At 42.9% G+C, this 18,414-nt stretch overlaps 1 long non-coding RNA gene across 1 annotated transcript in view; it reads right to left on the bottom strand.

The window, feature by feature from the left end:
* Positions 1–648: 648 nt before the first annotated feature.
* Positions 649–18,414, bottom strand: part of LOC144340511 (uncharacterized) — a 29,955-nt gene continuing 12,189 nt past the window's right edge. Inside the window, exons 4-5 of the long non-coding RNA XR_013416695.1 lie at positions 13,996–16,525; positions 649–1,218 (exon numbers count right to left, since the gene is read on the bottom strand). This is a non-coding gene — a long non-coding RNA (uncharacterized LOC144340511). The remainder of the gene's footprint in view (positions 1,219–13,995; positions 16,526–18,414) is intronic.

Below are 18,414 nucleotides of genomic sequence, written 5' to 3'. Positions count from 1 at the left end.
GGCCCTAGGTGGGGAAGTGAATGAGTGCTGAGGGGTTCCGGGAACTCCTTGAGCCCTTGCAGTAGCTCCCACTCAGGCTGTCCTGCAAGTCCTCACAAGGCCCACCACTGAGCAGGAAGAATGTCCCCAGGAGAGGCAAGGGGTGGGGCAAAGGCAGGTGTGGGGTCCCTTGCATTTGCAGCAAACTGGAGAGGGAGAGGAGAGGCAAGGAGTAAATGGTCCTCACGTGGAAACCTACAGCACACTGCCCTAAGGGAATGGGAAGGGAACCACAGCCACGCTCGTCCACAGAAGACTTGGCAGATGGGAGAGGGTATCCTTGAGGACTGAAATCCCTACCTCACAGGACTCTGGATACTTGGACACTTGCTTCCTCCTGTGCTTCTCTATGAATCTCAGGACTGTGTTTGGGACACTCTCTGCACTCTTATTCTTGTAATTCTCTTCTCTCTGGATGGCCTCCTTTCCCTTGGAGTGAAGGCATGGCCATCAGATTCTTGGGCTGAAGGTCACTGGGTGACTGTGAGATTCTGGGGCCAGTTACTTCCCTTTCTTAGCCACCCCATGCTTTACAAAACCGAGCTCCGCAGTCATACTCATCTCTCCCAGTGAAGCTCAAAGGAATTATTAATAAAAAACACAAAAACATAAATGAAATGATGTTTATGGAGCCAACTGATTAACATGGAAAAGCACGGGCTTCCCACTTTTCTGCCCTTCGTGAGAACTTAATCCTAAAACACTGATGTCATGTCAACCTTCTGCCTTAACTGGGAATTGCTGTAGTCAGTCTAAGGGCATCCCGTGAGCCCCTAGGGTTGGAAAAATAAGGCCACTTTTCCTAAACACACATGTGGTTCTGTCCTGGCCAGATCAGTGGACTTCCAGTGTCCTTCCTGAGTCACACCGAGGTAAACTGCACAGACCAGAAACCAACATAAAAAGAATAAAATAAAATAAGTGGCCTGTAGTGTGTGGGCTGGGGTTGGTGCGCGCTTCCGGCTTGGCCACCGGTGTCCGTGGTTCAGCCCCGGGGCTTTTGTGTCGGGTCTGGCTTGGCTTTGTGTTCCAGAGTTTTTGCCCTGCTCCGCAGCGCTTCTCCGGGGCGGGAGCCACGAGGCCTGGGCGAGCTCGGGCGGGACCGGCGGCTGTGAAGGTTGCGGGGAGCGGGACTTGCAGCTCCTGGTGATGCCAGAGTTCCTGGAAGGCTCCTGGGACCTGACGAAGGACAAGTTGAAGAGTGAGTTGGTCACCATTAAAGTGAGGCTCCCGGCCCGGAGCAGCGCGCAGACCAGGACGCACAGCTCCGCCTGCAGCACTGGGCGCTACCTCTACCCGCCCGGGCGCCGACAGCGAGGGCCCGCCTCCCCCAGCTGCGAGGAACTCGCAGCTGCGAGTGCACCCTGGTCCTGGCTTCGGAGCCGGGCCTCCCGGAGCAGGAAAGCCACAAAGAAAACGGATCAACCCAGACCAAAAGATGAAGCTGATCTCGAGGTAATCGCGCTCACTAATGAAGATCTCGTGGACCCGCTTGCGAGGTATGAAGAGAAACCTAGTCCTACTGGAGAACAACCCGGAAGCGATGTGAGAAAAAAATCCTTGAAACCAAGGAACAAGGACGATCTGTCGCCCAGGCTGGCGTGCAGTGGTGCGATCTCGGCTCACTGCAGCCTCCGCCTCCCTGGTTCAACAGATTCTCGTGCCTCAGCCTCCTGAGTGGCTAGAAACACAGGCATGCGCCGCCTCACCCGGTTACTTTTTTTTTTTTTTTTTTTTTTTTTTTTTTTTTTTTTGTATTTTTGGTAGGGACGGGTTTTCCCCGTGTTGTCCAGGCTGGTCTCCAACTCCTGAGCTCAAGGGATCCGCCCATCTCGCCGGATTAAGGATTAACAATTTAATCTTCAGCAGAAAATGGAAGATCGAATTTAAATAAAGGTTCTAGTAGATACTGTGACAATGAAGAAGACTAAAGTAGAGATCAAGCTTGAGAAGAGAGAACCACTAAAGGGCAGAGCAAAGACTCCAGTAACACTAAAGCAAAGAAGACTTGAGACACAGCTATTCTCACGCCGGAATAACTGAGGCTGAACGCACAAGTGGAGCTTCAGAAGGCGGAGCTCTGCAGGCCTGGAGTAGGGACTTGGAGCAGGGTCTCTACCAGAGACCTGAGGAGAAGGCCAAGGAAGAGGGTGGAAACCAGAACATTTTTGAATAGACCATGCAGTAATTTCACAGAGTGCTCCCACAGCTGAAAATCTAGTGGCTTCAGGACACAAAGCCTTAGTTGTCAGTAGGTGACTGGAAATTTCAAGCATGCAGCTCCTATTCTGCAATTCAGTAAATTTTCAAACATACCCCAAACTCCAAAGAGACCATTGAAAAAAACAAACAAACAAAAACCAAAACAAAACAAAATACAGAAAAGAAGAGTAGAAAGGGATATTCGTAAAGAAACGTTGCCCTGTGAAGCATCTACACCAAAAGGAATTAGTGCAGACCAGTCAAAGGGGCTACAGGCAGGCCATTTGAACTCAGTGAGTTCAGGATGGCAGAATCTTGTACATCTAAATATGTTCCTACGTGTGTTCCCTTGGCAGATATCAAGTCAGAAAAGACAAAAAAAGAATGAGCCTTTTCTGTATGGACAAAAATTTTGCTCTTTGTTGTTGTGGTAGGTTTTGTTTGTTTGTTTTTTGGTCTATCAAGCTATGGAAACCAACCAAGGAAATCCTCTCTAATGTTCTTCCTGATGACTCTAGAAACCCAACTGAATGGGATCCCTTTGGCACATTCAACTTGGTCTATTTTTAATAAATGTATTGAAAAACACTTGGGTACACTTGTTGACTTAAAGAACTATAAAAAGGTGATTTCACCTCAATAAATGTAGTATTCCATGAAAAGCAAACAAAATATATATAAATGAACTTCATTAGAGTGTTTTTGAACTCTGGACTAGCAGGGATCACTTCCTGACATATGAAAATCTTTTTTAGCTCTCAAGCATTTTTGTAGGCTTTTTAAAATTTTTTCTTCTCATTGTCCAAACCTATGCAGGGTTTCTTTAAAATGTGGACATCTGGTTTCATTTTTGAAAAAAGATATATATATATATATATGTTTTGTGGAAACAGAAAGGGCAAAACATGGTAATATAGTATGAAGTTACACGTTTAAATACTTTGAATTCTTACACAAGAGTGTAAGAATTATCTTCTGCTGAATCAAAACTTTACAGACATGGGAGACAATGAAATTTGGTAAGAGAAAAAGTAACATGGTTGTACTTTTTGTAACTGCAACACAATTTGATGGTGTTTATGAGGAAAAGTACAGCAATAATCTCTTCTGTAACTTTTATTAATAGTAATGTTATGCCGGGCGAGGTGGCTCAAGCCTGTAATCCCAGCACTTTGGGAGGCCGAGACGGGTGGATCACGAGGTCAGGAGATCGAGACCATCCTGGCTAACACGGTGAAACCCCGTCTCTACTAAAAAAAAATACAAAAAACTAGCCGGGCGAGGTGGCAGGTGCCTGTAGTCCCAGCTACTCGGGAGGCTGAGGCAGGAAAATGGCGTGAACCCGGGAGACGGAGCTTGCAGTGAGCTGAGATCCGGCCACTACACTCCAGCCTGGGAGACAGAGCGAGACTCCATCTCAAAAAAAAAAAAAACAGTAATGTTATTACTGTAGCCCTATCATACTCACTTTTTAAACCACTGGCTTTTTAAAGTATCATGAAAGTCCCACTTCAGTAAGACCTATTTAAATACTGTTGATGTTTAAGCAGGGATCTTTTAGTGTAGCATATACATGTTTTAGAGAACTGTCGGCTGGCTGTACATGTGTTTAAAAACCGCTAGCTAGCTATGAGGCTACAGTTGAAAACTACACTTTTTTTTAGAAATTGTAAACACTGGTCCTACGTTTCATTTGGATTCCTTATTGCATCATCTTCTGTTAACAAAAACAAATTTTGCCAATATTTTTGCCTTTTATTTCCCAACACAATTTGATTTAAAAGTACAAAAAGTGTTTGCTTTCAAATTGCATCATAAGCAGCAGTTAACACTTAAAGATGGCCGGGTGCAGTGGCTCATGCCTGTAATCCCAGCACTTTGAGAGGCCAACGTGGGCAGATCGCTTGAGCCCAGAAGTTCCAGACCAGGAGTTCTGAGTACCTGACAGAACCCTCTCTCTACCAAAATACAAGAAAATTAGACAGACATTGGTGGCACATGCCCTTAGTTCCAGCTACTCAGGAGGCTGAGGTGGGAGGACCACCTAAACCCAAGAGCTCAGGCTGCAGTGAGCCATGACCATGCCACAGCCGCTGTACTCCAGCCTGGGTGATAGAGTGAGACCCTGTCTCAAATAATAATAATGATAATAATAACAATAATAATAATAATTAAAGTTGTATACTTAGAGGTATAAACTCTGAATATGAAGTGGGCATTGTGATTTTGTATACTCTTGAAATGATTATCTTTGTGATTGATCTTTTTTTAAGCTGCAACTTACCTCATGAATAACTTGATTACATAAACTAGTAGGTGATTCAAATTTGAACAGAATCTAATAAAACATGAAAGTTTTAAACTGACTCATTTCAGTTTCAACTTTCTAGTCATTGACCATAAAGCACATTAAGAATGTAAATTAGTCTTCAATATCATCTGAAATGAAAGGATACTTTTTTAAAAAAGGAAGGTAAAGATATATATTTAGAACAGCACACAATTTTGATTTGAATTAGCCCTATTCTGATGTTTAGCTTTTAGATATTCCGAAGATATTTTCACTGACTTTGCAATTGAGACCAGAAGGACTTGTAGGTCTGGCCCTGCAGAGTGAGTGGAAAAGTCCTGTTTGCCATATTAGGGAACATTCTCATAGGCTCCAAGGCTTAGGATATGGACATTTTGGGAGCCCATTCTTCTGCTTACCATATTACTTCAATGATGTTTGCTCCCCTAGATTTTCACTAATAGTAAAAAGTAAACAGATCTGGAGAAAAATGGAAGATAAGAGGCAGGACTGACTGCAGCTCTTCCCTGGGGTGGACAGAACAGCATGTAGAGACTCACATCGTGAAATTTTGGTTCAAGAACCACCACAGGATCGTATCAGGAAAACCAACAGAATTCACAGACCCTTTGAAATAAGTGACTTGCTGCTGCAAACCCTGTGAGACAGCTGAAAAACTGTGAGTTCCCAAAGGGTGAGAGAGGGAAAGTCTGCCTCCAAACACACATCCTCACTGGGGAACCTGAAAGTCTGGATCAGGGGAGAAGTATTTAACCTTACCTAGAGCTGAAACAAATGTAGAGAGTCGAGCGAAATATAAAAGTGGAAGAAGCAGTGGGAAGAGCCCTGTAGGCACTCCTGGGCCCAGGGAAGTCATTTCTGACTATATCTCACAGCAATCCCTTGGGAGGGCAGACAGTGGGATTGGGGAAGGGCCACAGGGAGAAGGAGGCTTCCAGTGAAACTTTATAATAATTTTGACCAACTGTGAATTTTCTGGGTAATATCAAGGGTGGACGGGGTGAATGATAAGGGCAGATATGAGCACAGAAGCCATGGCAGGCAGGGAGGGGTGAGACCTGAAAGCCCTGCTTGCTTTCTCAGTAGGGAGGCTTATAGCCTGGGGCAAGATAGGAGCTGGGTGGGGCCTGGCACTACAGGCTTTCACCCACCTCCGTGGTGACCTGTATGAAGCAGCAGAGGCAGCCATAATCTCACTCCATAACTCCACTGGCCTGAGAACCAGCCTCCCATCCCACACAATGATGACAGCAAGTCCCACCCAAGAAGAGTCTGAACATGACCAGCATTTGAGAAAATCAGCATACTAAACAAAACTGAAACCAAGGATTCTCAGAGATTCCACTTCACTTCCCTGCTACCTCCACCAGAGCAGGTGCTGGTATCCATGGCTAAGAGACCTGAAGATGGATCACATCACAGGACTCTGAAGACACTCCCCATTATCAGCCTGGGGACCAGTAGCTTCGCTGGGTGGTTAGACTCAGAAGAACAATAATGATAATTGCAGTCCAACTCTCAGGAAGCCCCATCCCAAGGGGAAGAGGGAAAGCACCACATCAAGGGATCACCCCATGGGACAAAAGAATCTGAACAGGAGCCTTCGAGTCCCAGATCTTTCCTCTGACATAGTCTACCCAAATGAGAAGGAACCAGAAACACAATTCTGGTAATATGACAAAGCAGAGTTCTTTAACACCCCAAAAAGATCACACCAGTTCACCAGCAATGGACCCAAACCAAGAGGATATCTCTGAATTGCCAGAATAAGAATTCAGAAGGCCAATTATTAAGCTACTTAAAGAGGCACCACAGAAAGGTGAAAACTAACTAAAAGAATTTTTTTAATAATATAGAATATAGATGAAAAATCTTCAGAGAAATAGATATCATAAATAAAAGACAATCACAACTTCTGGAAATGAAGGACACACTTAGAGAAATGCAAAATACACTGGCAGGTTTCAAAAATAGAATCAAACAACTAGAAGAAAGAACCAGAGTTCCAAGACAAGGCTTTCAAATTAACTCTGACAAAAACAAAGAAAAAAGAATCAAATGAACAAAGCCTCCAAGAAGTTTGGGATGATGTTAAATGACCAAACTTAAGAATAATTGGTGTTCCTGAGGAAGAAGAGAAATCTGAAAGTTTGAAAATTTTATTTGAGGGAATAATCGAGGAAAACTTCCCTGGCCTTGCTAGAGATCTAGATATCCAAATACAAGAAGCTCAAAGAACACCCAGGAAATTCATCTCATCTCATCTCAAAAAGATTCTCACTTAGGCACATAGTCATCAGGTTATCTAGGGTGAAGATGAAGGAAAGAATCTTAAGAATTGTGAGGCAAAAGCATCAAGTAACCTGTAAAGGAAAACCTATCAGATTAACAGCAGATTTATCAGCAGAAACCCTACAAGCTAGAAGGGATTGGGGCCCAATCTTTAGACACTTAAACAAAATAATTATCAAACCAGAATTTTGTATACAGTAAAAGTAATGAAGGAAAAGTACATGAAGGAAAGATAAAGTATTTTTCTTTTTTTCTTTCTTTTTTTTTTTTTTTTTGATGGAGTCTCACTCTGTCACCCAGGCTTGGGTGCAGTGGCACAATCTTGGCTCACTGCAAGCTCCACCTCCTGGGTTCACACCATTCTCCTGCCTTGCTTCCCAAGAAGCTGGGACCACAGGCGCCCACCACCATGCCCAGCTAACTTTTTTGTGTATTTAGTAGAGATGGGGTTTCACCATGTTAGCCAGGATGCTCTCGATCTCCTGACCTCATGATCCGCCCACCTCGGCCTCCCAAAGTGCTGGGATTACAGGCGTGAGTCACTGTGCCCAGCAGAAAGATAATACAAAAAAATGCTGAGAGAATTTGCCACTATCAAGCCAGCACTATAAGAACTGCTAAAAGAAGTTCTAAATCTTGAAACAAAACCTTGAAATACACCAATGTGACCTCCTTAAAGCATAAATCTCACAGGGCCTATAAAACAATCACACTATGAAAAAGAAAAAAAAAAGGTATTTAGGCAACAATTAGCACAATAAGTAGAATAGTACCTCACATCTCAATACTAACACTGAATGTAAATGGTCTAAATGCTCCAATGAAAAGATACAGAATTGCAAAATGGATAAGAATTCACCAACTAACTATCTGCTGTCTTCAAGAGACTCACCTAACACATAAGGACACATGTAAACTTAAGATAAAGTGATGGAAAAAGATGTTCCATGCAAATGGACACCAAAAGCAAACAGGAGTAGCTATTCTTGTATCAGTAAAAATAGACTTTAAAGCAACAACAGTTTAAAAAAACAAAGAGGGGCATTATATAATGACAAAAGGACTAGTCCAACAGGAAAATATCACAATCCTAAATATATGTGCACCTAATACTGGAGCTCCCAAATTTATAAAACAATTACTACTAGACTTAAGAAATGAGATCAGTGGCAACACAACAATAGTGGGGGACATTAATACTCTACTGATAGCACTAGACAGGTCATCAAGATAGAAAGTCAACAAAGAAGCAATGGACTTAAACTCTCTCCTAGAACAAATGGATTTAACAGATATTTACAGAATATTCTACCCAACAACTGCAGAATATACATTCTATTCATTAGCACAGGGAACACTCTCCAAGACAGATCATATGATAGGCCACAAAACAAGTCTCAACAAATATGAGAACATTGAAATTATGTCAGGTACTCTCTCAGACCACAGTGGAATAAAATTGGAAATCAACACCAAAAGGAGCCCTCAAAACCATGCACACATGTGGAAATTAAATAACCTGCTCCTGAATGACCAACGGGTCAACAATACAATCAAGATGGAAATGCAAAAATTCCTTGAACTGGCCTGTGTGGTGGCTCAAGCCTGTAATCCCCACACTTTGGGAGGCCGAGGCGGGTGGATCATCTGAGGTCAGGGATTTGAGACCAGCCTGATCAATACGGTGAAACCCCATCTATACTAAAAATACAAAAATTAGCTTGGCATGGTGGCAGGTACCTGTAGTCCCAGTTACTCAGGAGGCTGAGACAGGAGAATTACTTTGCTGGAACCCAGGAGGCGGAGGTTGCAGTGAAGCAAGATGGTGTCACTGCACTCTAGCCTGCGTGACAGAGCAAGACTCTGTCTGAAAAAAAAAAAAATTCCTTGAACTAAATGATAATAGTGATGGAACCTATCAAAACCTCTGGGATACAGAAAAAGCAGTGCTAAGAGGAAAGCATTAAATGCCTACATCAAAAAGTCTGAAAGAGCACAAATAGACAGTCTAGGGTCACACCTCCAGAAAGTAGAGAAACAAGAACAAACCAAACCCAAATGTGCAGAAGAAAAACAAAAATAACGTGATCGGAGTAAAACTAAATGAAATTGAAACAAAAAATTACAAAAGATAAATGAAACAAAAAGCTGGTTGTTTGAAAAGATAAATTGAATTGATAGACAATTAGTAAGATTAACCAACAAAAAAAGGAAGAAAATCCAAATAAGCTCAATTAGAAACAAAACTGAAGATATTACAACCAATACCACAGAAATATAAAAGATCACTCAAGGCTGCTATGAACACCTTTATACACATAAACTAGAAAACGTAGAGAACATGGATAAATTCCTGGAAATATACAACCGTCCTAGATTAAACCAGGAAGAAATAGAAACCCTGAACAGACCAATAACAAGCAGTGAGATTGAAACCGTAATTTAAGAAGTTACCAGGTGGGCGCGGTGGCTCATGCCTGTAATCCTAGCAATCTGGGAGGCCTAGGCGGGCAGATCACTTGAGGTCGGGAGTTCAAGACCAGCCTGTCCAACATGGAGAAACCCCATCTGTACCAAAAATACAAAAAAATTAGCCCACAGCGGAATTCTATCAGACATTCAAAAAAATGGTACCAATGCCATTGACACTATTCCAAAAGCTAGAGAAAGAAGGAATCCTCTCTAAATCATTCTGTGAAGCCAATATCATCCTAACACCAAAACCAGGAAAGGACAAAATGAAAAAAAACAAAACTACAGGCCAATATACCTAATGAGCATAGACGCAAAAATCCTCAAAAGAAACTAGTGGCCAGGCGCAGTGGCTCATACCTATAATCCCAGCACTTTGGGAGGCCGAGGTGGGTGGATCACCTGAGGTCGGGAGTTTGAGACCAGCCTGACCAACATGGAGAAACCCCATCTCTACTAAAAATACAAAATTAGCTGGGTGTGGTGGTGCATGCCTGTAGTCCCAGCTACTCGGGAGGCTGAGGCAGGAGAATCACTTGAGCCCGGGAGGCAGAGGTTGCAGTGAGCCGACATTGTGCCACTGCACTCCAGCCTGGGCAACAAGAGCGAAACTCTGTCTCGAAAAAAAAAAAACATACTAGCTAACAGAATCCAACAGCATATCAAAATGATAATCCACCATGATCAAGTGGGTTTCCTACCAGAGATGCAGGCATGGTTTAACATATGCAAGTCAATAAATGTACTACAACACATAAACAGAATTAAAAACAAAAATCACACGATAATCTCAATAGATGCAGAAAAGTCATTTCACAAAATTCAGCATCCCTTTGTATTAAAACCCTTAGCAAAATCAGCATAGAAGGGACATATCTTGAAATAAAAGGCATCGGCCGGGCGCGGTGGCTCAAGCCTGTAATCCCAACACTTTGGGAGGCCGAGACGGGCAGATCACGAGGTCAGGAGATCGAGACCATCCTGGCTAACACGGTGAAACCCCGTCTCTACTAAAAAAATACAAAAAAAAACTAGCCGGGCAAGGTGGCGGGCACCTGTAGTCCCAGCTACTCAGGAGGCTGAGGCAGGAGAATGGTGTAAACCCGGGAGGCGGAGCTTGCAGTGAGCAGAGATCCGGCCACTGCATTCCAGCCTGGGCGACAGAGCGAGACTCCGTCTCAAAAAAAAAAAAAAAAGTAAAAAGAAATAAAAGGCATCTATGACAAATCCACAGCCAACATTATACTGAACAGGGAAAAGTTGAAAACATTCCTGCTGAGAACTGGGACAAGTCAAGGATTCCCACTTTCACCACTTCTATTCAACATAGCACTGAAAGTCCTAGCCAGAGCAATCATACAAGAAAAAGAAATAAAGGGCATCTAAATTGGTAATGAGGAAGTCAAACTGTCATTGTTTGCTGATGACATGATTGTATACCTAGAAAACCCTAAGGACTCATCCAAAAGGCTCCTAGAACGGGGGAATGAATTCAGCAAAGTTTCAGGATACAAATTTAATGTACAAAAATCAGTAGTTCTGCTCACCAACAGCCACCAAGCTGAGAATCAAATCAAGAACTCAACCCCTTTTACTTTAGCTACAACAAAAATAAAATACTTGTGAATATACTTAACCAGGCACGTGAAAGACCTCTACAAGGAAAACTACAAAACACTGCTGAAAGTAATTATAGATGACACAGACGAATGGAAACACATCCCATGCTCATGGATGGGTAGAATCAATATTGTGAAAATGGCCATACTGCCAAAAGCAATCTACAAATTCAACGCAATTTTCATCAAAATAACACCATCATTCTTCACAGAACTGGAAAAAAATAATCCTAAAATTCATATGGAACAAAAAAAAAGACCCTGCATAGCCAAAGTAAGACTAACCAAAAAGAACAAATCAGTAGGCATTACATTACTCAACTTCAAACTATACTATAAGGCCACAGTCACCAAAACAGCATGGTACTGGTATAAAAATAGGCATATAGACCAATGGAACAGAATAGAGAACCCAGATATAAAGCCAAATACTTATAGTCAACCGAACTTCAACAAAGCGAACAAAAACATAAACTGAGGAAAGGACACCCTATTCAACAAATGGTCCTGGATTAATAGGCAGGCCACATATAGAAGAATGAAAGTGGATACTCTTCACTCACCCTATACAAAAAGCAACTCAAGATGGATCAAAGACTTAAATCTAAGACATGAAACTGTAAAAATTTTTAAAGACAACATAAAAAAAAAAAAACCCTTCTAGATATTGGCTTAGGCAAAGACTTCGTGACCAGGAACCCAAAAGCAAATGCAACAAAAACAAAGATAAATAGATGGGACTTAATTAAACTAAAAGCCTCTGCACAGCAAAGAAATAATCAGCAGAGTAAACAGACAACCCATAGAGTGGGAGAAAAATCTTCACAATCTACACATCTGACAAAAGATTAATATCCAGAATCTGCAAAGAATTCAAACAAATCAGCAAGAACAAAACAAACAATCCCATCAAAAAATGCACTAAGGACATGCATAAAAAATTCTCAGAAGAAATACACAAATGGCCAAAAAACATATGAAAAAAATGCTCAACATCACTAATGATCAGGGAAATGCAAATCAAAACCACAATGCAATAACTCCTTACTCCTGCAAGAATGACCATATCAAAATGTCAAAAAATAATAGATGTTGGCATGGATGTGATGAAAAGGAACACTTTTACACTGCTGGTGAGAATGTAAACTAGTATAACAACTATGGAAAACAGTATGGAGATTCCTTAAATAACTAAAAGTAGATCTACTGTTTGATCCATCAGTCCCACCATTGGATATCTACCCAGAGAAAAAGAAGTCATTATACAAAGAAGATACCAGCATACACACGTTAATAACAGCACAATTTGCAATTGCAAAAATATGGAACCAGTCCAAATGCCCATCAGTCATCGAGAAGATAAAGAAAATGATGCATATATATATATATATACACCATGGAATACTACTGAGCCATAAAAAGGAATGAAATAATGGCATTCGCAGCAACCTGGATGGAAATGGAGACTATTATTCTAAGTGAAGTAACTCAGGAATGGAAAACCAAACATGATATGTCCTCACTCATAAATGGGAGCTAAGCTATGAGGATGCAAAGGCATAAGAATGATAAAATGGACTTTGGGGACTCAGGGGAAGGGGGGTGAGAGATAAAAGACTACACATTGGGTACATTGTATGCTGCTCAAGTGATGGGTGCACCAAAATCTCAGAAATCAACACTAAAGAACTTATTCATGTAACCAAACACCACCTGTTCCCTCAAAAACCTATTGAAATTTTTTAAAAACTAAAAAACAAAACAACCCCATCCCCCAAAAAAGAAATAAGGAAGACGTAAGTTAAGTGGGGAGAAATACTATTCAAATACTATTCAAATAATATTCAAAGATTGGAATATTCATGTTGTTGAGGTACCAAGTCTCCCACAATTGACCTGTAGATTAAAGGCAATTGCAATCAAAATCCTAGCAGGCCTGAACCTAAAAGTTAAAAAAAATAAAAAATAAAAATAAATCCTGGCAGGCTTTTTTAAAAAAGAAATTACTAAGCTGATTTTTCAATTTATATGGAAATCTGAAGGACTTTGAATAGCCACAATAATTTTTACAAAGAAGAAACTTGGAAATACACACTACCTGATTACAAGACTTACTATAAAGCTCCAGGAATCAAAGCTGTGTTATTGGCATAAGGATAGCCATGAATCAGTGGAATAGAATAAAGGGTTCATGAATAAAACCACACATGTATGTCTCTAAAACATGCTTCAAGGGGAAAGGATAGTGTTTTCAACAAATGGTGCTGGGAAAAAAAATGACAAGAAAAAGAAGTAACACCGTAACCAAAAACTCACTTGATATAAATCATAGATATAAACATACGAGCTAAAGTTGCTAGCCTTCTAAAATAGTGCTACCCAACAGGCTATAATCTGAGTTACAAATGTGAGCCACATCGGTAATCTTTAATTTTCTAGTAGCCACATTTTAAAAAGTAAAAAGTAATCAGTGAAATTAATTTTAACAATATGTTTTATTTAATCCAATATATCCAAAATATAATTTTAGCATGTAATCAATATAAAAGATTATTGGCATATTTAAAATTTTTTTCTCAAAATTAGTCTTTCTTTAAATTGTCTTAGAGCCTCTAGGGCTTAGAAATTCCTTAATTTTACATCCTGCCATGTCAAGATTTCTTCCAGTTCCAGGGATTCTAGGATTTGCCGAAGACATCAGTACCATTTACATTTCCAACTCTGGGTCCAGGAAAGAAAAAGTACAGAGACACAGTAGGGGCTGGAACGCACCTTAGTCTCCTCCTCTCCCAGCCTTCCTCCACACACCAGGCCCCTCACCCTGCCGGCAAGCTAAGTGTTTCATGAAGTGCCAGGCACTGGTAGGAAGTGGTCAGGAGACACACAAACCGTGATCTCCGCAACCCGCCTCAGGAAGTCCTTCTGAAACCTACCCAGCCCCATTCCTGCCGCAGCCTGGGTGCTTTCCCCGGCGGAGCTCCACGTCTGCAGAGTGTGATTCTAGAACACCCTTCCTCCCAGTAACCCAGGGCTCCCTCCTTCATCTGCTTCAGGTCTCACCTCGCAGGGCGCCTCTCGGGAAATCTCACACCGATAATAATAACGTAAAATTGCCCCCGGCTCCTTTCATCTTCTGTGCTTTGCTTTTCTCTTAATCATCCTTTATTTTCGGACACCCCTGTAGTTGACTTCAGTAACTTTTATTGGCCATGTCTTTCAACTGAACGTAAATTATTCGAGGGCCATGATTTGTGCCTGTTTGGATTTGACCCAAGCGCCTAGAATAGCGCCTGACGAAAAGTAGATGCTCAAAAAACGGGGTCTGAATAAATCTAGAGACCAGAACTTCTTAAAGTTGAGTCTGGGGCCGACAGGTCGGTATTTTCCCAATATGTGATTTTTGAGGTCCACAGGGGAGCGGTGGGGAGCAGCTTACCCAGGGTGGTGAGTGCAGCCTCAGTGGCAGAAATCCCCTTGCGCCCCCTCCTGCCGCAGAGGAAGACAGATCCCTGAGTAGCCTCCAGGGCGGAGTCCCGGGCGCTTCGGGGAGAGAGTCTGGACCAAAGAGCCAAAATCCGCCGCTGTCGCTCAGCTGCAGCATGTTTCGCGCTGGGGAGCCTCTCCTGGTGGGCGACCGTCACGGACAATCGACGGGACCAGAAATTAGATTTGAGTCCAGAATCAAGAACCTTTAATCAGGGATTGGAGGTGGCAGAGGGCCAGGATTAAGGGAGATAGACAGCAGGTCCTATCTGCTTAGGTTGCAAATGGGAAGAGGAGGTCGGATGCCAGGGTCCTGGACTCTCAGTGTTCGGGTGGGGCCAGAATCCTGGACTCTCAAGGCTGGGGAGGGGCTGCCCTCTAGGATCCAATAGGGTGTAGGTTCAGATGCCTGGGTCCTGGAGGTCCGGGGAGTGGCAGAGGAACCGCCCTCGGGTTCCCGATGGATTGGGGGCAAATGCTTAGCCCAGTCTGATCCCAGACATCCTTGTAACCGAATATAGTCTCCAACTCCGATGCCACGTCCTTCCCGGGTCCCTCCGTACTAGGGCTGGAGACTCAACTAGTGGATTCCGGGGAGGAGGGATCTTCCTCTCTGGAAGCAGCAGAACAAATTTCAGGGACTCCAAGGCCTCGTTCCAAAAACACTGAGAGTCCAAAAACACTGAGAGTCCAAGGCCTCATTCCAAAACCACTGAGAGGCTGCGTACAGTATGTCTGTGGGGTCCACCCGGACTCGGGAACCAGGTCTTAGGACCTGCAGACCTCCCTCTGCCTTGAGGGCAGAGTCCACCGCCACTAACTGGGAAAAAAACATCTGTCGCGGGACGGGGTCGCCCCCATGTGCACAGAGCCCTGTTCCGCGGCCGAGATCCGAAGAGGACCCTAGGGAGGTCCCAGGTGGGGAAGGGAAAAGGGAGCTGAGTGCCTGTCTTCAGTCCTTTGGCCACACGGGGGCGCTGCCGCTATGCGCTTGGTTTCTGATGAGCCCCTCTGGAGAGGACCGGGCGGTGGTCTAAGACAGAGATTGTTGACCCAGAAAGGATGTATCAGTGAGGTGGGGCTGGGGTCGTCCAAGGGAGTGGAAAGGCTTTCTAAGCCCTGGACTGCGCGGGGTTCCAGTTCTGCGGAACAGAGGTGGGCTCTGGAGCTGCCTCTGAGGTTTCCAACTCCTCCTTGCAAACCCTCTCTCCAGCCTTTTCATGGCAACACTCCAGGAAAATGGAAAGTTGATCATTTTTTTCTTCCACCCCTTAATCCTTTCCTGAGTGCTACTTTTAAATAATTTTATTTTAGAAGAGTTTTAAATTTACATAAAAGTTGCAAAGGTAGTACAGAGTTGCCATCCGCTCCATAGTCGGTTTCCCCTGGTGTGAACATCTCGCATTATTATGGTCCATTTGTCACAGCTAATGAAGCCATTTTCGTACCTTATTATTACTAAATAATAAACTGCAGACTTTATTTGGAGTTAATTAGCGTTCCCCTAATGTCCTTCCTGTGTTCCAGGATTCCATCGAGAATATCACATTACATTTAGTCTCCTTCATGCCTCCTTGGCCTCCTCTGGTCTGTGATAGTTCCTGAGATATTCCTAATTTTTGATGCCCTTCACAATTTTGGGAAGTACTGACCAGATGTATTGTAAAATGTCCCTCAAGTTGAATTTAGTTAAGGTTTAGATCATGGCTAGTTGGACTATGGTTATGGATGTTTAGATGAGGTGAAGTGCTATTCTCCAAATACCTTATCAAGAGTATATAATATCAATTTGATGTACCACTGTTGATGTTGAAGTTGACCATCCATATTTCAACTTCCTGTAGGTGCCACAACAAATGCCCTCAAAGCTGGCAACTTAAAACAACAGAAAATTATTCTTTCACAGTTCTGGAGGCCCAAACTCCAAAATCAATATACAGGGCCACACTCCGTCTGAAGGCTCTAGGAGCAAATCCATTCCTTGAGTCCTCCAGCTCTGGCAGCTGTAGGTCATTCATCAGCATTCCTTGGCTTGTAGCCCCATTGCTCCAATCTTTGCCTCCTTCTTCACATCACCTTCTCCTCTCCTGACTCTCCTTCTGTGTACCTGTTAGGAAGACACTTGTCATTGGATTTAGGGCCCACCTAGGAGGATCTCCTCATTTCAACATCCTTAGCTTAATTACATCTGCAAAGACCCTTTTTCCAAACAATTTGACATTCACAGCTTCTGGGGACTAGGACAGAAACATATCTTTGTGGGGACCACCATTCAACCCACTACATCTGGCTAAGCTAATATTTCCAGAACAGCAATCCACCAGTGCACCCCAGGTTACAATCCTCATTCTCATTCCCAAATAAACTCAACGTATTTGGACATTTCTCTAATGTCTTTTTTTTTTTAGGTTGAATAATCTGGTGTCAGAAGTGATCCTGAAGAAGGATTACCTCCGGAAGAGACTTTTACAGAGTTTGTTGCTTGATTTCTTGCCTCTGTTTCTGAACATCTTTTAAGAGCAAACTTCACTTTCTAAAAAGGTGGGTATATGTCAACCCTTTAGAAGCTGTTTGGGCTGTTGTCACCATTCAATGACAGACTTCAGTCTCCCCAAAGAGAAATTATCTGTTGTCAGGATAAACTGGTACATGAATAAACAAAATTGCCATTAGGTGGCGCACCACTCTCAAGAAAAATGACAGGACGGACAATTAGATCACAGGCTGCCTGTCCACCAAGTAAAAACAAAAATCCTATGCTAGGCACACTGTTAAAAAACAAATCGCTCCAACCCCTACCATTTCCTCACAGGGATTATAGAATTTTTCTTTTGCTGTTGAGAAATTAATAAGAGGCAGAACAGGATGCCAAAATTCCAAAGCATCCAATATAGGCCCTCTTCTGGGACTCCTGTCAGCTATATGTTCAAAATTTATGGTTGGTGGCTCATGCCTGTAATTTCAGCACCTTGGGAGGCCGAGGTGGAAGGATTGCTTGAGCTCATGAGATTGAAACCATCCTGGGCAACATAGCAAGAGCTCATCTCTGTTTTAAAAAATCAAAATAAATAAGAAAAAAAATTAAGGTCCTCTATTGTGTACGTTTTGAAATCAACAGGTAGACTACACCAAAGTTAATTTGGATCTTCAATGGCCATCCTTGGGGTCTTTTGAGTTCCCCAAACTTGTCTTTCTTAAAACAAAACTAGAAGACCACGGTCCTAAAATTAATGTGAATGGGAGGCTTACTTTACTTGGTACTTCAAAGTTTCAAAGTACATTCAGGATTCGAAAATTGCCTCCCTCTAAGATTCTATCACAAAATTAACTGAGACCAACAAACAGTTGAGAAAGGACAACAAGGCTCTAGGGCCCCAGATTCTTCCCTCTCCAGAGGAGATTTCCTGTTCTCTTTCCTCTATTCTTCTCTATCCACCTTTGGCTGAATTACCTTTCCCTCCAATTCCTCACTTCCACTAACCCTGAACCTGGACTGTTAAAACTTATTCCCTTAATGGCCGGGAGCGGTGGCTCACGCCTGTAATCCCAGCACTTTAGGAGGCCGAGGTAGGCAGATCACGAGGTCAGGAGATCGAGACCATCCTGGCTAACACGGTGAAACCCTGTCTCTACTAAAAATACAAAACATTTTTTAGCCGGGCGTGGCAGCGGGCGCCTGTAGTCCCAGCTACTCAGGAGGCTGAGGCAGGAGAATGGCGTGAACCCGGGAGGCGGAGCTTGCAGTGAGGTGAGATCGCACCACTGCACTCCAGCCTGGGCGACAGAGCAAGACTCCGTCTCAAAAAAAAAATAAATAAACTTATCCCCTTAATGTTAAACTTACTGATTTCCTAAAACCAAAATTTCTTTCTTTTTTTGGAGCAAAGCTGAACTTCGAGCCATTGCCAAGCAATTCCCCAGGGTCACTGAGGACCCTTACCCATTTGCTGATGAATTCAACACAGCACTCCGGCTTCTCAGCTAGGTTTTTCTAAC

This window comes from Macaca mulatta, chromosome 4, assembly GCF_049350105.2.
Source record: "Macaca mulatta isolate MMU2019108-1 chromosome 4, T2T-MMU8v2.0, whole genome shotgun sequence".
NCBI lineage: Eukaryota > Metazoa > Chordata > Mammalia > Primates > Cercopithecidae > Macaca > Macaca mulatta.
This window is presented reverse-complemented; position numbering and strand designations above follow the sequence as displayed.